Here is a 22,688-nt window from a genome sequence, read left to right as displayed (position 1 = left end):
TTTTGCAGGCATATGGTCTCTATCACAAGTACTCAACTGTGCCATTGTAGTGTGGAAGCAGCCAAAAATAATACATAAATAAATGGGCATTTATTTTCAATAAAACTTTATTTACAAAACATGTAGCAGGCTGGATCTGGCCCACAGCTATCATTTGTCTACCTTTGCTCTTATAGGAGAAGGAGAACTTGGTAACGTTTTAAGTTCTGGTTCTGAAATCAGTTGGTTAGTCTTGGTAACTTATTTCTTGCATCCTCTTTCATCTTACCGTTTTGTGAGAATTAAATAGCATATGTGAATACAAATTAACTACTAAATGATATAAAAATATAGCCTGCCTCTATCATTTCCAAGTATTTCTATTGTTACATTTATTTCACTCCAGTCTTGTGACCAGCTTCAGAACGTAAGTGTTTGATATATCAGCTTTTGTCCGTCTGAGAAGTGTGTTAAACATTCACAAATCATTCTATGACAATGCTGGTATTTGTTCACCAAGTAACTATGTAGTTTTTATCAACCATGATAACCATGAGTTTTATCAAAGTCTTATTTGTAACCATGAGTTTTATTAAAGTGGTATTTAAAAGTCATCCTCTAGAGATCATTCCTGGATTATTCCCATTTTTATAATTTGCAGAGCTATGCAGTCACAGAGATCCCTATGCGTAGAAGGACTCCATGTTTGATGTGAGGGAGGAAAAATTATTTTCCCTCTACCCTCTAGGTTCTTTGCTGAGATCCCCTTGTAGTAAAAGGCAGCCTAACAAGAGAAAAGCAAACATGTATACTTCCTGTATACAGGGGAGAGAACCGGAAAAACTGAGTAACTCCCCCAAATGGCTCAAGCCAACACCTTAAACATCATCTCCAGCTAAAGACAAAGGGAGGGGGAAGCTGGTTATGGGAGATTACCAGGTAAAGCACAGTAAACAAGGGTAAGGTTGTTATGCAGAGCTAAGTCCATGCCTTCTTCACTGATAAGAGTTTCTAGGGATTTGGTCATCTTCCTCTTCTGGTACAGGCAGAGAAACACCCTCACAAATGGAAATTTACCTTATAAATATAAATGTATCTTACAAAAGGGTAACTTCTACTTCATTTCAGAGCTTCTCCTGTGTCTGTTGTTTATTGAAAATAATCAGCTGAAGATAATCCTTATGCCAAAGAGGCATATGGGGGGGGGGGGTGTGTGTGCAAATTCTGCACTCACTGGTTTAATGTCCTATTGTTTCTGTCTTAGCATTCTTAATTTTTGAACAAAGGGCCTTGCATTTTCACAAATTATGTACCTCGTCCTGCTCTTACACACCAGGAAGAAAAATTAAGTTTCCATTTCACATTTATAACATCTTCAAGCCACAAAATGTTCGACAATAAGAAAACTTAAATGACCTTTATTCCTATGTATAGCACGACAGAAATGTTTCCTATATTCTTTTATCTCTTGAATCTAGTCTACCTGAAGAACATGAAAAGAAGGAAAGCTCTTTAAATTGTGTTCGGTTTATGGAACCCCCTAAACTGGCAGATATGAAATAACAGATTACAGATTCTTAACTATAAATATTAAAGGTTATTTTTGTCCTCTTACCAGAAATATAAAAATACTTGATCCATAAAGGTAAACTTAATAAGTATTTTTTACTGTTATGATAGTATTGAGAATTTAAAATCAAGTCATAATTATATACTATTTGCATAGTTATAAATAACTTAGTTATTTTGTGGTCAAAATGCAAATACATACTTTTTAAAGTGCTAAATTAAATTCTTCCTAGGAATTCACATTGCTATTCACATAGAAAACAAGAGGGTGCTGGTTTGACTGTGTGGGGCAGCAAAATATGTATAGGAGTTCAGGACAGAACCCCACCCCATCTCACCCCCACCCCCAGAATGTGCCACTTTGGCCTATGGGTCATTTTGAGCTGAAGTCACTTGAGACCCTGCAGGCTCGAGAGAAAACTTTTGCCCTGTCTTAACCACACAGAAGAATCTAAATTGGGGGGTCTTTCCCAGAATAAAGGTTATTAACATAAATTTTATCTGAGTAATCCATCTGTATGATAGAGCAAACATCTAATTATCAAACATCTGCTCTTTTTATCACCCTGTGAAGTGCATTCCTTTCCTCTGAAACCCCAGACCCCTACACCCTTCTCCTTAGTTCAGGATGACATATATACCTCATTTTGCATGACTGTCTTTGGAATTTCCATGTCTAGGTGGAGTCCCCCACGTACACCTATTAAACTTGATTTTTATCCTGTTCATCTGTCTCATGTCAATCTGTTTCTTAGTCCAGCTAGAAGGAGCTTTAAGGGGACAGGAGTTCTTGCTCCCCAACATATGTAACCCTAAAATTGGCCATTTGGTCATGTGGATTATATTGAGCTAAAGGCAATTAACACCCAGAAGACTCAAGAAACTTTTCCCTCTTCCTTAACTACCGAAAAGAATTTAGATAGGGGGCCTGCCCCAGAAAGAGAGCTATTACCAGAGACAACTTGTATCTGAAAGACCCATCTGCATGGCAAGGCAAACACTAATTACCAAACACCTGCTTTTCTTATCAGTCTGTGAATTATCCTGCTCCTCTTTGAAGCCCCAGGCCCCTATGCCATTCTTTAGCCCGAATGACCAAGCCTCAATCTAAGCCTCAACTCACTGACCTGTCCTTGGGTCTCATATTCTTATGGGGCTCCCATATATATGCAGTTAGTTTTTCTCCTGTTAATCTGTTTTATATCAGTTTACCAAACAAAAAAACCTAGAAGGGTAAGGGAAAAGTTTGCTTCCCCAACAAAGGCTCCAGTATTTTACTGATACTGTCTGGCACACAGAGGAGCAACAGTTGATTGTGTTTGTCCAGAAATTGAATATGAACAATGATTGCTTCTATTTCAGAAGAAGAGAAGAAGCTGCTGGGACACAGGCATTGCCTAAGAGTAGCAGTAAGGGCTCAGTGGTCTGCCTTTGGTTTCCAAATCACACTGACCAGTTTCCAGCACTCTACAATTGGGTATTCAAAAGCAAACAGAGAATTGCATTGTTTACTTTAAAGGGAAGACTATTCTTTGTTTTATTTATAATGGGGATACATGGCTGTTTCTTCAGAGAAAGCATATTTAGATACAATGAACCAATCTACTTTTTGTAAGTTGCTTACAAGTCAAAGGAAGATAAAACAATATGACTTCAATAGTGTTTTATTCATTAACAAAAGTTGTTTACTTTTTTACTTTTTTTTCTTGAGAGAGAGAGAGAGCGAGAGCACAAGAGGGTAGGGGGAGAGAGAGAACATCAAGCAGGCTGCACACCCAGTGTGGAGCCCGACATGGGGCTCGATCTCATGACTGTGAGATCATGACCTGAGCCAAAATCAAGAGTTGGATGCTTAACCGACTGAGCCACCAAGGCATCCCAACAAAAGTTGGTTAAAGTTAAGTTTCTACAGTCAAGTAAGCCAATATTTGCTGGTGAGGTAGCCCCAGAAATGTCACCCCAAGATTCACTCCTGGCTATGAGAAGAATGATCTAACCCTAATTACAGACATTGTATACAAATGTGTACATATATATATAAGTGCACATATATACACACACATTCATAAAATATACACACATATATGTACACACATAGTAGCTGTGAATATTTTAATTTTTCGTGACCATGTTATATTAAAAAAAGCATTTCTCAGCTATGGCTATTTTTTATAATTTACAATATTCCCACTGCTTCCCATATGCATATCTAAGTAGCATTTCTAAAATTTATATGGGTGTTTCCCTTCTTCTTATTGCAGAATTTTTACCATCTACCTTAAAATTTTTAATTCTTTGTGAAAGCACATATAATGTCCATTTAATTAATTAAAAGCCTTAGCTGACAAAAAGTAACTAGTCTAGAAATTCCTTTTGTACAGCTTTGGATATGGAGGCAAACTCTCAGCAAATGGATTCAAATCAGTCAGTTTTGAATATTTAAAACTTCAGAAAATACTGGAACACTTAGACCTTAAGATGGATTTATCCCATCATTTATTTTAGAAATCCAACTTTCTGTGTATCTCATGGTTGGCTATTCTAATGATAGAACTTTAATCTTTCAGGAAAGAAGCTAGTGAAAAAGAGTAGCTTTCATCCTGAATCTCTGACCAGAGCAGGGAGTCCCTGCTTTCTGAAAAGTCATTTTTATCTGGCATTTTCTTTTCTAAACTTTCCATTAACATCTACAGTGTATAATGCTCATTATAAAGACACAGGGCTTCTGAGTCTTCAAAACATTTTTTAAATTTTATTGTGTTAGGTGTTTAGTATTTTATTGGATTCTAGGTTTTGAAAATTACTGTTCCGTGTATGATATACTAAATTCTTCATAATGCAGCGCACATTTGCTAATCATACCAGATAATAAAGGAATGTTCTATACCCATAAGAAATTGTACCAGACAGCATTCATTACCATCATTTATGATCAAGGGTAAGTTATACAGGCTCAGTATTTTTTTGACTCTGGCTCAAAATTAATTTTAGTGGATAGGGAGCTGATCCATTTCTTTAAATATAGTTTTAACCTATACGTAGTACAAAGTCTATATGAAGAAAACTTTAAAACTCCATTGCAGTGCACAAAAAAGGAGAATTGGAATAACTTAAAAATACGTGTTTTTTTTCAATGGAGTCAATATCTTAAAAATATCAATTCTCTCTGCTTCTATCAAAAATTAAAGCATGATAAAATGACTATAATGAAAACAATTTGATTCTGGCACTTAATAGAAAGATAGATCAATGTAACAAAATAGAATATGGAAATAGAGTAGAACAATTCAGGGATTTACTAAATCATAGAAGTAACATTTTACAACAGTGGAGAGAATATGGATTATTCGATAAATATTAGAACGACAAAATACCTGCCTGGGGAAAAAATAAAATGAATTAATTTCTCACTCCCTGCTACAAAAATAAATCCAAGATATATTAAAGATTTAAATTTAATAAAAATTGAAGAAAATTTACTGGAAAACTCAAAGCTGTCTTTTTAAAAAGTATAATCTTGAGTAGGAATTGATTTTCTAATTAAGATGCAAACCCCAGATGTCATAAAACAGTGGCTCTCAACCTTGGCTGCTCATGAGAAAGAGCTGAGGAACTTGTAAACAGTTTCAATCCTTAAACTCCACCCCAAACAAAATGATTCAGAACCTCTCAGAATGGGGTCCAAATCCCTGTTTTTGTTTTGTTTTTTTGTTTGGTTGATTGATTGATATATATTTTTTAATGCTCTATGGGTGATTCTGATACATGGTTAGACTTGAGAAAATTGCCATAAAATAAAACCTTCAGATTATCCCCATTATCACTCTGGAAACTTTCTCAGATATTCTTTGCCAAGAGTGGCCCAATTGCCATTTTTACTTTGCAGCTGCCACCCTCCTCTTTCAGAGGCTTGCTGCCTTCTTGGCCTTCACCCACAAGCAAAAGGACAGATCTTTCCCATTCCCAGAATGCTGAAATCTTTTAAGGGTCCATCAGTAGAGATGCTGGCAGAAAGCAGAAGGCATGCCCAAATTGGGTAATTTGAGAGAAGTTTAATAAAAAGGTTGCATACAGATGGAACCACTCATATCTTGGTTGTGGTGGTGATTACATGAGATTCTATATGTGTGATAAAATTTTATAGGACTATATAAAAAATCAGTGAATTTGAAAACTAATGTCATTCCAGTGAGGTCTATAGTCAATAGTACAATATCAATGCAAATTTCTGTATTTGGATACTCTTTCTTTTGTAAAATATTATCACTAGGGGAAGCTGGGGGAAGGTACACAGAATCTCTCTGTACTATTGTTGCAAGTTCTTGTGAATCTATAATTTTTCCAAATTAAAGACTTAAGAAGAGAGACTGTACATGAGGATGTGAGTGAGGGGCAGGGATATCACACAAGGGATGTCGTAGCAACCGAGAACTCAACAACTGGGCCCAGTTCCCCACTCCCAGGCCTGAAATAACATGATGAACTGTTGGGGGTGGAGTGTAGGGAGGGAGAGAGAGAGGGAATATGAGCACAAGCTATATGACAGGTGCTGTGACCTTGAGACAAGGGATGCCAAGTTGGCTAAGACATGGAATTCACCAAAACTGGGCCCTGGCTCATTGTCTGAAATTGAGCAAAATTAGTCTGGGGGCATGAGAGGAATTATAAAGTTTGGAATAGCCACTGGAAGGGAATTTAGGAGGCAAAGTAAGATTTTGTAAGGAGTCAACCTGAGAAAAGTAAATTATTACCAAACATATTTGTTATCACCTTTTAAGCAGTAATAAATCTCACAAGCATTATATGACGGTATTAGTTGAGAATCTTCAGAGAAATAGATTCAATAGGATATATACATATATAGAAAGATTTACTATAAGGAATTGGTTCATGCAATTATGGAGATTGAGAAGTCCCAAAATCTATAGTTGGCAAACTGGAGACCAATGTATAGTTCCGGTCTGAATTTGAAGGCCTGGGAACTAGTAGAGCTGATGGTGTAAATTCCAGTCTTACCAAGGAATAACTCATCAGAATAGATGGCTGAATGCCCCATTACTTTGTTCCACTTGCAGTGAGATACAATGAATAATAAAACTCTTGGATATTGTCCCTGAAAGAGTCTGATGATAAAATTTTTTTATCTTTCACTCATGCTGGCCATCCTTTCCACAAGAGCTGAAAATTAATTGAATTCAAATATATTTTGCCTTGAGAATAACTTGGAAATGTGTTCACTGGCCTAAGAAGTTCATCTATGTTTTCCGTTGCCCCAGTAGGAGTGTGCTCATACATGCATATTGCATTCCAATGGCAATCAACCTGATATAAACCACACAGAGCTCTTAATCTGAGACGTGGTAACTCAGAGAGGTAACACTCTGGGCACTTAAATTGCCTATGCTTTTGTAAACCAAATGTTAGGGTTTTTTTTAGAAGAGTGGGTAGCTGACCTTGAATCCCATTGTGCGTGCCACAAACTACAACTAAGATAGGACTCTTGATGCTACTGTCACTTTTACACTCAAGAGGCTATTGGTTTCTTCCTGGATCCTCCCTCACCAGGAAGGTAGGCTGAAACCACATACTTAAGATATTGCTCTTTGGTATACAAAAAAAAAAAAAAAAAAAAAGGCCAGGTATCTACTATACACATGGAAAATACCCCTTTTCATGTATTTGTTCACTTAGTCAACGCATATCTACTGAGCACCTAGTATGTGCCTGGAATCATGACATGCTGATATCTGATGTAAGAGTCCTTTCAGGTGGAGAGAGCAGAAAGTATCAGGAAGCCAGACCATGTAGGGCCTCCTTCTAGCCCATGAGTATTCAGAGTGAGATAAGTAGCCATATTCAATTATCTTTTAACCAAAAAAAAAAAAAGTTTTTATTTTAAAGGTAAAATATAAAATGATTAAATTATTTTTAAGATAATAGACGTTTAGAGTACGTTTTAAATGACCTGAAGAAACTTAGACTGCTTTGCATCTGTGTCCACACATCCTAAGGTGACTCCCAATGAGTCACACCCTGGTATAAACTCTCTACCACCACCCGCCTGGGTATGAGTGGCAACTGTCACTTGTTTCTAATAAACTGAATATGACAGATGTGCTGGGATGTCACTCTCACGACTACTTTTTGTTACATAAGTTTCCACCTCAGCAGCCCGGAAACAGACTTTCCTGCCGGCCCGAAGAAGCAGTGGTCTTGTGAACTGCCCGTAGAGAGGGCCATGGGGCAGGGAATTGTAGGAGGCCTGTAGGAACTGAAGTCGGTCTCCAGTTGACAGTCAGTAAGAAGCTGAGGGTCTCAGTCTTACAGCCGCAAAGATCTGAATTCTGACAACAATACATGAACCTGGAATAGGACCCCAAACTTCAGATGTTTTTCTTACCAAGGATTTCTGCACCAGCTGACACCTTGATTGCAGCCTAGCGAGACTCTGAGCAGAGGACCTAGGTAGGAGCTGGGGGACTGGCCCTCCGGGACCGAGATAAGAAATGTGGTTTACGTCCCTATTTTGTGGTATTTTGTTATACAGCAAAAGAAAACTAATACCCACTCTTAACCTTGGTTTTCTTCTTAAGTTTAAATAAAATTGGTTCTCCAACCTTCCTGGAGACAGTTCTCTCTCAGGGCTTGTTCATGAGCTCAGGGACATTAACCAGTTCAGCATCAAAAACCCTCTTGGCTTCTCATAACCCCAAGTTTCCTGGTGAGTGTTCCGACAGCCACAGAGATCTTGTCATCAGGAACACTGATGACAGAAGTGGGAGACTCAGCATCTAGGTGTCAGCGTTGTTCTATGGAAATGTTCTTTTTTTTCTTTCTTAGCTTCATGCTCCCTGCTTTTATGGCTCTCTTGGCTTTCTTAAAGGTAATAATGTCCAAAATCACCTATGTTGACGCTAAGTAAATAGGCTGGTGCTATTCATTTTCAATGAAGACTAGAGTTTATCTAATACATTGTTTGACACACAACAGGCACACAATAGCCCCAGTATGAAGCACAGGGTTTTCTAGGAAGTAAAACATTGAGATAAATCAGACTGCCCATAAATCGTGTGCTGAAGTAACGATCCAGCCAAAGGCAGACATTTCAGAAGATCAAGATTGTAATAATGGAAGGGGGCATGTGAAGGGATAGAGTGCACACTACTGGTGCTCGGCCCAGACCCTAGGTATACTGGCTAGAGCATCGGTCCTCCAGCAGTTATGATTGTCAGATGCTAATAGGTCACAGGTGTTCCCCCTTCTAGAATTGGTTTTGGTCAAAAGGAAGCTGACTTACCCAGGAGGTTTTACACATACACAGACACACAGGCAGACAGACAGACAGACAGACCCCCCCCCCCCCCCACACACACACACAAAGGAGAGGCAGCCCACAGCCAATGATTGTCATGGACACGGATCTATTTTTAAAAAGGCAAGTCCTTTGCTATCATATGGGCATATGAGACCACACTGTGGTGCTACTCATGTTCTAGAGGTCTCCGTTGCATCAGGCTAAGGCTGGTCCTCAGCTGAGACCACACTTAGTTTTTTCTGATTTCTCTACTCATCTACTCCTAAGAGCACTCCTTCGGGAAACTTCTTGTACAGGAATCTCCATCTCAGGTTCTGTTTCCAGGAAACCTCATTGAAGACAGAAGAGCTTCTTAGTGTTCCCTTCGACAACATGGATGCAAAGACCAAGGGCTTCTTGGATGTTGGCAATATTCTATTTTTTTTTCCCATTTAACAGCTTTGTTGAGATATAATTTACATACCATACAATTCATAAAGGTAAAGCATATAATTCAGTATTATCTAGCATTTTCATAGGGTTGTCCAGCCATCACCACCATTTCACTTTGAAACATATTCTTTCCCCCTAAAAGAAACCTGGTACCCATTAGCTGTCACTCCTCATTCCAGCCCGAAGCAACCACTAACCTACTTTGTATCTCTACTGATTTACCTATTCTGGGCATTTCATGTAAGTGTCATTATATTATGTTATCTTTTTCAGCTGGCTTCTTCCACACAGCATAATGACTATCATAAAAAAAAATATGGACAACAACGTTGTTGTTGACCATAACAAATGTTATCAAGGTTCATCCATACTGTAGCATGTATCAGCACTTCATTTCTTTTTATTGCTGTATGCATCCATTCTATGCATATACCATATTTTATTTATCCATTCATCAGACAAGAGGCATTTGGGTTGTTTCTACTTTTTAGTTATTATGAATGATGCTGCTATGGACATGCATGTACAAGTCCCTTATGTGGACATATGCTTTCACTTCTGATGGATATATACCTAAGAGTAGAATTGCTGAGTCACACGGTAAATTACTTTAAATTTTTTTGAGGAACTTTCTTTTCCCAAAGTGAAAATTTCCAAATTTCTAAAATTTCCAAAATTTTTCCAAAATTTCCAAAATTTTACATCCCCACCAGCAGCATATGGGGATTCCAATTTCTCCACATCCTCACCGACACTTGCTGTTGTCCACCTTTTTTCTTTTTGGGGGGCCATCCTAGTGGGAGTGAAGTAGTATCTCACTGTGGCTTGATTTGTACTTACCTAATGACTAATATGTTAAGCATCTTTTATGTGATTATGGCCACTTGTATATTTTCTTTGGAGAAATATTTATACAGATCCTTTACCCATATTTTAATTGTCCTTTTTAAAAATTATTTAGTTGTAGTGTTCTTTATACTTTCTTTATATATAAATATACATATGTATATTCTTTATACAGTCTACATACAAGTTCCTTATCAGATAAGTGATTTATAAATGTTTTTCACCATTCTGTGGGTTGCTTTTTTCACTTTCCTGATGATATTGTTTAATGTTCTATTTCTTGACCTGGACGTGGTTATATAAGTGTATTTACTTGGTGATAATTTATACAACTGTATACTTTTCTCCTAAATCTCTGCTCAGGTCCAGTCAAGTGAAGGCAGGAAGAACCTTTCCTTTTCTTTTCCAGAAGAGATTTTTCCAAAATTTAGATTTATAAGGGAAAATGTGAGGTTAGAACTAGTTCACTGCATATTGTGACTCTTGTTTATAGCTGGCTATTGTATTCTGTCTTCATTAAGATCTGTCTGGCTGCACTTTGGAGAATGGCCTGGAGGAAAGCAAACATGGGAGGTTAGTGAGCATGCTCTCTCTACAACTCAAGGCATGTACAGATGCTCCATATCTCTGAGACATAAAATCTGCTCAGGGCCTTGGGTCTTCAAGAAAGACCATGCCCGTCACAGATATCCAAGTTTGCCCTTTGTGATGCACACCCTAAGTTACATCAAGGTCTTTGAATCCTCAAACACTTCAGTGATGCCCACTTTTATGCAAGGTCACCACAGTGCACTTCATTGATCCAGTCTACTCGTATCAAACTTTTGTTTAATACTTGACTCCAATAAAACAGAACTGCTCTGGTTGGAGCTGGGGTAGGGATTTAGAGCTCAGCTTGAAAACCACTACAATATAGTAAATATTGACAGTTACTATGCCCATGATCCATAGCAGTAGCCTATACAACATTACTGTGGATGATCACAAATAGATAAAAAGACATTGTCTAAAATATTTAGAGGAAAGATGAAGGTGAGACGTAGTATTAGTTCAGCAGAAATATCAAGGATGCTGGATCCTAGCTCTCCCTCCATCTGGGCTGGTTCCAGATCTTTAAGAACTTCTCCTAAGCATATTGAGATCAGCAAAATTTACAAACATCCAAAATGTCTAACAACAGGGATTAAAAAATGTTCACTATAGATCTGCACATTAACTGTTATATTTAATATTTGCAATAGAAGGTTAAGTAAAAAGGGCAGACATGCAAATTTCAGGTACATTCTGAAGGACTGTATAAAATATGTGTGTACACATATGAACAAAGACAAAACCAAAATTCACAAAGGTGAACGAGATTTTTTTATAAGGAGTTTTAATAGCATTCCTCTTAACATTATATTATTTTTTAATTTAAAAAGGCACAAGGGGCGCCTGGGTGGCTCAGTCGGTTAAGTGGTTGACTTCGGCTCGTCATGAACTCACGGTTTGTGAGTTCGAGCCCCACGTCGGGCTCTGTGCTAACAGCTCAGAAACCTGGAGCCTGCTTCAGATTCTGTGTCTCCCTCTCTCTCTGCCCCTCTGCCACTCACACTCTGTCTGTCTCTCTCAAAAATAAACATTTAAAAAAAATGCTTTAAAAAGGCTCAAAAAAGACTTACTCTTCTGAAAGATAAATTATAAAAATATAAAAATAAGGAGATAAAATGTAAAGAAAAAAAAATGCTTTAAGAGCACAACTATTTTTTGAAGTGCCAAACGGAGGAAAAGGTCTTTTCCCTTATTGTGTTACAGAAACTGGTCTGGATCACCCGGCAGAAGAACCAAGTGGCACTCAGAGATCTTGGAAGGCAGGAGGTTTATTTTACATCAGTGGGTTCACAGGAGATCATTCTCCAAAGGTCTGAATCCCTTCTGGGTTCTTCTTCCCACCCTACTGTTACTTCCGCATTCCTCATTAGCAGTAATTAGGCACCAGCGTCAAGTAGGGTGGGAAGAAGAACCCAGAAGGGGAGTCTTCAGGCCAGGACTGGGATTCCTTTATCAGTCCTGTTGGCCATCTTATAACAGATTATTCCCTATCAATTGTACTGTAGGGGCCAAGGCCAGGGCACCCCAAGACAGGCCACTTTGGCATTGAAGATTATTTTGAGTTAAAAGGAAGCAAACCCCAGCAGGTTCAGGAAAAGCTCTTAACCTTTCTCAACTGCCGTTTGGTACCAAGGACACAGCTATTCACAGAGATTCCTCTTTACCCAGGGGGCTCAAGTCCTTAGCAGAGCAACTTTTGTTTTGCAAACATCTCCTCTCATCTTCCCGATAAAGGTCTTTCTCCCCTTTGTGTCCCGGACCGCACCCCTCTCTTTCTTTAGCCCAAATTAGCCTCGGGTTGCCTCAAAGTCTTCAGGTCATGTCTGTGTGGATTCTCCCTACTTACGGAACTAAATTTGATTTTCTCCTGTTAATGTGTCTCTCATATCAATTTGATTCTTAGTCCAGTTAGAAGGATCTTGAAAGGCAGAGGGAATTCTTCCTCCTTTAACAGTACCATCAGCATCGTTAAGATGGAAAATCAAAAGTTGTTCCGAGCAACAACTGCTGGAGCCATGGGGATCCCAGTTGGTAATTTCATAACTGCTTTCTCAAGACATTATACAGAGGAATTATGAGTATAAAACACAACTTTGTAAGTGATATGTTCTGCATGTTTCAGAATACCCATAAAGTTAGTTCCTTAAATTACTACAGTTTATATGAAAATTCTCCATACTCAAATAATCATGTTATTTTCTAGCACAGAAAACTGTTTAAGCTTCATTTTGAAATATTCTTAATTGGCTTACTGAATCTCCTGAGTGTCTCTTATATATCACTATCTGTGAATCTAGCCAATGTTTAAGAAATTTTGTGGGGTGCGGCTGCTAATGTGGGGTAGGAAAAATAATTTTCCTCCTCCTCTTCTAGGTTCTTGGCTGAGACACCTTTGAAATAAAAAGACAGATTAACAGGAGAAAAACAAAAGTTTAATAGCATATATACTTCCTGTATACGTGGGAAACACTCAGGAAAACTAACTCCCCAAAGTGTCTCAAGCTGCCATCTTAAATATCATTGCCAGCTAAAAACAAAGGTGTTGGGGGTGAGGCAACCAGTTAAGGGAGGTAATCAGGGAAAGCACAGTAAACAAGGGTATGGCTGTTATACAGATTTAAGTCATTGCCTTCTCCATTGATTTGAGTTTCCAGAGATTTAAAGGCATCCTTCTCTTCCTGTACAGAGGGAGACACCCTTACAATTGAAGATTTGCCTTATAAATGTCAAAGTCGTTTACAAAAGAGTAGTATCTACTGCTTTCAGAGTTTCTCCCATGTCAGCTGTGTCTTAAAAATAATCAGCCTAAAACAAAATAATCCTTATGCCAAAAGGTATATTTTGGGGCGGTATGTTTTGCTTCCCTTCACTAATAAGCAATATCCTTAAACTTGAGAGGAAGCTTTAGCAAGTGGGTAGCTGAGCAGGTTTCCAAAGACAGAATGCTCACAGCCACCAGATGGACCCTGTTCTGCTTCATTTAGGAAGCATTAGGAGACAGCCTTGGGGCGATTTGAAAGATCAAAAGAATATGACCACCTCAAATTATTAACACCTCCGGTTTTGAAAGTGAAAGGCTATTTGTTTTTAACCAATGGATCAATGGATTAACATCTGAATTAATTTGGGAGAAGAAAGGAACATTTGCAAACCACCCCCTTCCACACAGTTCTATAAGTTTTTTTTGTTTTGTTTGCTTTTTACCTCAGAAAGCTGAAAGACCAATTTAGGATCTTTCAACTGTGCTGAATGTGTTTGAGACTTTTTTTTTTCTTAATTGAAGTATAGTTGACACACAGTGTTACATCAGTTTCAGGTGTTATGTTTGAGATCTTTTATTCAGGTTTTACAATTCTCTTAAAAAAGCTTCTACATTGGAAAAAACCCATAATTAAGAATCTCATAATCAAGAGCCTTCCATCCATCCTCAAGTAAAGGATGCCATGTTTTACATGTACACATTTTACAGACAGGCTCACTTTCTCTCTACTTTTTTCTTCATTGTTTATCTCCCCACCTATCTCTGTCCATTATTACTCTGGCCCTGAGTCAGGGCATTTATAGACCAGAGAAAAGGTCATCCTCAGTATGGGAACAGAGAAGTGGAGGACGTTTAAGGAACAGAAGCCAGGCTGAATTCTTGAGCAAGAAGACAGCAGAAAAGAGTAGATAAATGCTCTCATGGTGTTGCAGGATTTTTTTCCTCAATACCTGGGGTTCGTTGTCTCACCTCTTCGAAGAATGAAGAGGTGGACACAAAATGAGCAGCAGGCAGAAGTTTTTTAGAGTATAAGGTTAGAAAGAACGAATAGTAGGAAAGCTCTCCTTACAGACAGGGGGCTTTTGAAAGAGACTGTCTGCTGACGATAGGCAAGGGTCTTTGTTTGATAAGGTTCTGGTCGCCTCCCCCCTCTCCCCTTCTCTTCCCCCTTCTTCCTTCTCAGGTTCTACCCATATTGGCTGGATAGCTCTAGGTGCTGGGTTGTCCATTCCTGATTGGCTCATTTTCATTGTAAGAGGGGTGGTCAATGGCCATGCTTAGGTCTTTTGTCAAATTCCTGAGGGAAACCTGAGGGGGAGTAGATGGGGTCTGTTACATTCTTAAGAGGAACCTTCTGCCTGAGGGGGTTTGCTGTGGTCAGACACTCACAGCATTGCTCCAAAATCTGTGTTTTTCCTGACCGAGGGACCTCAGATCCTAACCTTTCCCTCTCTGCCTGTTTTATCCTATCTTTCCCTATTACAATGGTGGGATATTAAGGGTTATGTAATATTTTCTGGAAGGCCAGAAAAATTTCCTGGGTCTGATAAGCTAATTTTTATTTAGGCCAGTAAAGCCCAGCCCAATAAGGTACCATCCCTTCTACTGTCAGATGTCCCTCCCCTGGTATGATGGCTAATAGAAAGGGGGGGTGTTTCTTATATATAATGAGACTAGTAGGTGAGGTAAGTGTCAGTGTCAGTGTCAGTGTAGAGAAACATGTCCAGAATAGTTTGTCAAAGCCAGGGTATCCAAAGCAAGAGCTCAGGAAGCAGGGATGATGAAAATATGAGGAAAATATCCCATCAGGCAAATGAGAAGAGTCTGGAAGTCCAAAAAAGGAGTAAAATGGCATAGTTAGGCCCTCCTGTTGAAAGGGTAGAATAGCTACATTTAATGGATAAATAGAAAACCTAAAGTGACTTTGAAAGTCTATGTGGCTAATTGCTCATTCTAGTTGGGTTCAAAAGATGACATAAAAAGACCACAGAATTGAAGGCACTGAGGATACCAACAACATCAACAGACTGTTACAAGACAAAACTCAAATGAATAAACTTTAAAGACCTAATTGGCTTTATTCAGGGATTCATGAATTAGGCAGCAACCCATCTAGCAGATAGAAAGGAACTCTGAAGAGCTAAACAAAATGGGAGACTTATAGGCAGAAGGAGGTACAGACAAGGAAAGAGTAATCTACTCTTTAGATTACCTCATCTTTCTTCTGGGAAAGAAGGGGTCTATCAGGTAGATTACCTCACCAGGAAATTCCATATTTATTGGTTAAAGATTACATTACTGGAAGAGGTTGAAACTATAATTAGATTAAGTATTAAGTCTTGGTTTGGTGACGTGCGCTTAGCCCAAGTGTCTCCATTTTGGACCTGTTGACAATTTTTCAACAACTCTTATTCATGAATCATTCTAGGAACCAGTTCCCTCCCCGCTCTTTATTTCCTAAACGTGATGATGAGGTAATTTCATGAATACATGAGTAGCTGTGTAGCGGTGGCTAAACAAACTAGGCTTCTAATCAGTGGTTCATAAAAATGTGTTTGCTTCAGTTTCTGTTGTCTCAAGACCATTTATGCATTCACGTTGGGTGTTAGTCAAAATGCCGTTTGTTGCAAAAAACTAAAATCCAAATCAAACTATCATAAACAAAGAAAGGGATTTATTAACTCACCTAGCTAAGAAAGTTCATAAGATAGCTCACAGAACTGAATGAGGAGATATAACACCGAGGTGGGTTGTCAGAGCCAGGGAATGTAAAGCAAGGGTTGAGAGTTACAAAGTCAAAGAACCAGGGATAGTGAAATAAGGAACGTGATCCAAGAGGAAAATGAGAAGAGTCTGGAAGAAGTCCAGAATCAGGGGTTAGAATGAGGAACTTGATGCTCTCTACTTTCCATCTACCCTTCATCTCTGCTGATCTCCGCTTCTACTTGTGTATTGTTCTCATTCTCTATTAGAAACAATCTTGCTATATATGGTAAATTAAACACCTTTCAACAGTTCCTGGTATATATCCCAACACAAAATCCAAGAGGAGGAGTCAACCCCCATGCACAAACACTTTGAATCTAGAGAATTCTACAAAACAAAAACACACACACACACAAAACACTTCTAATTGGCCTAGCTTGGGTCACATAGCTATCTCCTGGACCCATCATTGTGGCCACTGTGTAAAATGCCCATTCCTGTGGCAAGGGAAAACAAAACACTGTAACTGAAAATCCTACCAGAATGCATGGAATGGGGAGAGTGGGGGAGAAATTCCCCAAAGGGAAGAGAATGCTAAACCAGAAGGGATATATGAAAGGGTCATGGGCAGATGAGAATAATAGCTACCTTAGTTCTTATACATCTTCCATCTGCCATGTTATCAAAGAATGATTATGCCTGAGGACAAGCCACATTCAACCACTGACAACAATAGTATGAAACCATTTATCTAGTGATGTCCTCTATTTACAAATACAACCAAAAGTATAATTTTTTAAAGAGGAAAGTTGAGGGTACTAGTAAAAATGTAATAAAACGTAGTATTTTCCTGTAGTTGTCAGAGCTATAGTGGTGGTATGGAAGTATAGAATCACAAAGTTTCTAAGCTGATTGAGATCTCTCTTTCAACTCCTCATATTACAGGACAGGAAGCTTGGGCTCTAAGGAGTTGTGTGTCCAGGCAATTCCCAAGGATTGCGAGGAAAAAGGCTAGGATCAGAACACAGATCTGTCATCCAACCCAGCACTCTTTCCATTGGAAAGAGCAGTATCTAAATACAAATAACAGCCCATATTTCTACCTTTAAAATGGAAGCATATAGCATGTTATACCTTTTTCCATGAAGAATGTCTGCTTATACATGGAAAGTTTTATTTTCTACCCAACAGAACTCCTTTGGCTTGACACTGATTACATATCGCTTCAAAGTTAAGTACGCTAATGGAGTTCCCTTCAATCATTAAAATGTACCTCATTAAAAATATTATTGTCAGAAGACCACACACACACACACACACACACACACACACACACAAATGTTTTGAAGGGAGAGGATGTAACATATGGAAGTTTAGGTAATTTTACATTAGATTGATTTATAAAATTTCCAAAAAACAATACTTTACTTATATTTAAACTTTCTCATGATTTTTTATAAGGCAAATACATAAATTAAAATCATACAACCAAGTCTACCCATTGAAAAAGGAGAGTCTAAAAAAATATTGCTCTTCTGTGACAAGGAATAACAGAAATTGGAAGGCAAAATATTTGTTTTCCTGAAAACTTGAGTAAGAGTCACCTTAGGTTTATTCTTCTCCAATAATTTTTTAGATAAGGCTATTTTAAAGGAATTTTAAATACTTCAGGCATTATTAATGACATAATAGAATTAAAGTTAATAATGGTCCAATTTATACTCACATCACTCACAAGGCCTCTTCAATTCAATACATATATTTTTTTTTCTTTACTTTCCTCTATGTGTGAGGTCTTCTAAGGGATAAAAAAATAAGGCACCCACTAATGCATCCAATCAACATACATTATCTCTGTGCCAGGCACTGAGATGGGAACAGAGGGTGAAAAAAATGAGAATGTGTAATCTGCTATAGAAAAGGAAAAATTCTTGGGGAGCCTGGGTGGCTCCGTCAGTTAAGCCTCTGACTCTTGATTTCAGCTCAGGTCATGATCTCACAGTTTGTGGGATTGAGCGCAGTTTAGGGCTCTGCACTGACAGCACAAAGCCTCTTGGGATTCTCTCTCTCTCTCTCTCTCCCTCTCCCTTGCTCCTCTTCCCTACTTCATGCTTTCTCTTTCTCTCTCAAAATAAATAAATAAATTAAAAAAAGAAAGAAAGAAAAGGAAAAATTCTTGTTACTACTACTCTCCTCGGTTCTCTGGCTGGGGTCCTATAAATTGGACTGACAAAACACAGATTAACAAAAGAAAAGCATACAAATTTATATAATAAAAGTTTTATATGACATGAGAGCCTTCATAAGAAAATGAACACAGGAGGAAACAGTTAAACTTGAGTGTTTTTGTTTCAGGTCTGATGAAGAGTGGAAAGATGTGAGAAAATGTGATAGGACACAAGGGCATGAGCTCAGGGTAGTAAACCGAGGGAAACTTAGCAAGGCCTTTTCATTCCATCTTTGAGATAAGGACCCTCCTTTCCTCCAGGTAGTGGGAGGGCTCCTTTCACTTGAGAGTCTTATTATCTGCCTCAGAGTAGAAGGGAGAGGTAAGAGAGTCCTTCTTGCACTTGCCATTTCTCAAATTCTTTCTTTTTTTAAAAAAAATTTGTTTTAATGTTTCTTCAGTTTTGAAGACAGAGTGGGGGAGGGGCAGAGAGAGAGGGAAAGACAGAATCCGAAGCAGACTCCAGGCTCCGAGCTGTCAGCACAGAACTCACAGACAGCGAGATCATGACCTGAGCTGAACTCGGACGCTTAACCGACTGAGCCACCCAGGTGCCCCTCTCAAATTCTTTTAATTTAAAATATTCAATATGCCAAGGCACCATATTTTGTGGTAGTGTGTTCTGAATCCCCTCACTACTTTCAAGAAACTGATAAGTCAAGTCCAAGGGGGCAGACAAGGGAGCAGAAACTTGGCAAAATGCACTTAAGAGGACAGGGAGGCAGAGAAGAGAGATTCTAACTCTGCCTTTGTGTCAGGGGAAGCTTCCCAAGATTTGAGACCAGCTGGGTTCTAAACAGGGATTCCTGAAGTTGCTGTCACGGTACCCATCCCACATCCAATGGTCATCATCCTATGCAGCTGGCCTCTTTGTGCAAGTACCTGGACTTTCTGCTTCAGGGCCCTCTCTATCGACAACAGCAAGTTTGTCCCTCATACCAGATAGGTGGGGGAGAACAAGGGAGTTTCAGCTGTGACAAGCAGCCTTCAACCAGTGGAGGATGGATAAATATCACAAATTCTTCACCCTTGGATGGGGTAATAATGCCTTGGAAGCCCCCTGAGGGATAGAGCCCAGTAGTCCATGGAAATAACCTGCTCATTAATACATTTCCTATTCGCTCCTTTCCTTTCCTATCTTATTTTCCTACGCCCCTACCAGTGCTTCCTGGTATTCTCCCAAATAGATCACTTGTAGTGAAATCCTCGCCTCATAATCTACTTCTGAGGAGCCCAACCTAAGAAAATACACAAAGCAACTGGGAGATCTATTCATAAGGTAAGAAAATGGCAGTGGTTTTAAGCCACTAAATTTTAGAGTGCTATTGTTATGCAGCAAAAGCTAATAGATACAATCCAACACATAAAAAGTACCAAGAAGAAACTATATTGAGGTATGTAGAAAATCAATAGAGAAGTGCTTCTCAAACCTTACCTTGGATCAGAATCACCCAGAGGGCTTATTAAAACACAGATTGCTGGGCTTACCCCCAGAGCTTCTGATTCAGTCGATCTGGGTTAAGGTTTAAGAAGTTTCATTTCTAACATGTTCTCAAATAATGCTATTGCTGCCAATCCAGAGCCTATACTTTGAGAATTCACTGGGGTTCATAGAAGCCAAAAGACAAAGTATTTCTAGGATAGAGCAGTGTTCAACAATTTTAAATGCTACTGAGATATATGGCCAAATGATGACCAAACAATAATGACAGGATTTCATAAATCATGACCAAAGGCAACAGTGACAACAGCGATTTCAGTGGGGTGGTGCTTTTGGCAGTCATTTTGGAGTAGGCTGGGAAGAGAACAGGAGGTGAGAAAGTGAGGACAGCACAGAGACAGCTCTTAGAACAAAAATGTTGGAGGGGTAAAGGGGGATATAGGGTCGAGATGGTTTTAATTTGGGGAAGTTGGGGATAGAGTGGGTTTGTATGTTTATGGTAGAAATCCAGCAGAGAAGAAAAAAGTGATGTACAAAAGAGAAAGGATAATGGAAGGAGCAGTCCTTGGGGATGGAGGCAGAGCACCTTTGATAGAAGAAGGCATGTAATTTCCATCATAGGAGGGTGGCAAATGGCAAATATGGAAAAGATGGCTTTCTGTCTAGTGACTTCAGTTTTCTCAATTAAGTATGAGATGTCATAAGCTGAGAGTGAGGGGAGGGAAAGGGAGATAGCAGCATTAGGGGAAGAGAGGAGATTCTAATCTCTGGAACTGAAAAAAATCTACTTGCTCCTTGAAATGAAAGTGTCCATCAACATGAATGTCACTTAGGGGTTGACATGGGACATCTATTTCATGCAGATAATTTGCACACCTCGTACCTAGATGAAAATGGAATTGAGTATGCATGTTAGTGGATCAGAACTCAGTGATTTTCCAGGTTTGCTTTGCCTTGAAAAGATTTTGGATATTTTCTAGGAATGCATGAGAATTATTACAACCAAGGATGGCTGGGAATTATTTACACTAGTATGGGATGATTTCTGGAATATATGAAGGTGAAATTGCAGTCTGCTGTGTCCAGTGGACTGCACTGGCACCCTGATTGCAACTGCACTATGAATTCTCATTTCATTAAGATTAGACTTTCAGTTTGGGATTTAATACAATTTTAAGATCTAATTCTTAGTGATTCATGAAATATAATTATTAGGAAGATGGTCTTATAAAAACTGTCCATCCAAATCTGTGTGTGAGAGCTGCTTAAATGTAATGTCTGGTATATTTTCACTGGTTGATTTTTTTAAATGTTTATTTATTTTGAGAGATTGAGAGAGAGCACAAGCAGGGGAGGGACAGAGAGAGGGGGAGAGTCAGAATTCCAAGCTGATAGCTCAGATCCCGACACAGGACTCGATCTCATGAACCGTGAGATTACGAACTGAGCTGAAATCAAGAGCCAGATGCTCAACCAACTGAACCACCCAGGAGCCCCTCACTGGTTGGTTTTTATATTTGCTTTAGTTTTTTTAATTATTTAAAAAATACTGTGTTTTCTGGTTGTCTCTGATTGACTTTTTGGTTTGCTAAAGATTTTGAGAATGAATGAATACATATGTATGTACATATGTATTTAAATATATATACATATATTTAAAGCTACTGATGAGATTAACATCAAGTTAGAAATTAATAAATGTATACTCAGACTCATGAAAAAGTTTCTCTTGTCAATAGTCTGACCTAAGTGGTTTGGCTATTTCTAAAGATGAGTAGGACAGAAGTCTGTCCTTTGGCATTGGAGACCTCCTATGAAGCCAATATTTATTGTGTGTATGTGTGTGTGTGTGTGTCTGTGTGTGTCCCATTCCATGCACTAGGGCCTTTGCATCTTACCTTCCAAAAGCAATCCATGGCTTCTGTGGAGTGAGGTGGTACCAAGTCCTATGTGGTGATGAGGTTTGTAGAAAGAGAGAAACCAAAGGAACCCCTCATTACAGCAACCAGTTTCCAAATAGGTTTTCTAAGAAGGTATAAGACAACACTATACAACAGGTCATTTGAGAATGAAAAAGTAAAAATGAGAGTTAGGCATGCTCTCACAACTTTGCCTTTGAAAGCACATATTCCAAATATAATCAAGTGATTACATAATTATTTGTTTAATATTTCTCATGCCCCTCTGACTGAAAGTTCTATGATGGCAGGATGATGCCTGTTTAGCTCACCACAGTACTTCTAGGATCTAGGACAGTGCCCAGCATACAGCAGACATGCAATAAACTTGATGAAAGAGTCAGTGAAGAGTCTTTACATCCTGATATAAAGAAGGACAGAAAATGGCCAGGCAGACCATCAAATGAAAAACAAACAGTACTGCTTAGAAGGAGAAGGTTGGAATGCACAAACTGTCTTGAGCTGCTCAAACTCAAATATCTAGAGCAGGAGTTTTACAATTCTCAAAACTAATATTTTCATCAACTATTAGAATTGTCATTCCTGTTGTCCAGGGTGATTTGGCCTTTGTGTACCTTTGTGCTCTTCTTTGGAAAAAAGCCCATTTCCCCCTTTTTCAGAATCCGTGCTATGTAGTAAGAAGTCACTAAAAGGTTTTAAATGGGAGAATGGCCTGATCAGATTTTGATCTTTAAGAAATCATTGTGGGTAGGGGCGCCTGGGTGGCGCAGTCGGTTAAGCGTCCGACTTCAGCCAGGTCACGATCTCGCGGTCTGGGAGTTCGAGCCCCGCGTCGGGCTCTGGGCTGATGGCTCGGAGCCTGGAGCCTGTTTCCGATTCTGTGTCTCCCTCTCTCTCTGCCC

The sequence above is a fragment of the Lynx canadensis genome, chromosome X (genome assembly GCF_007474595.2).
Source record: "Lynx canadensis isolate LIC74 chromosome X, mLynCan4.pri.v2, whole genome shotgun sequence".
Lineage (NCBI taxonomy): Eukaryota > Metazoa > Chordata > Mammalia > Carnivora > Felidae > Lynx > Lynx canadensis.
This window is presented reverse-complemented; position numbering follows the sequence as displayed.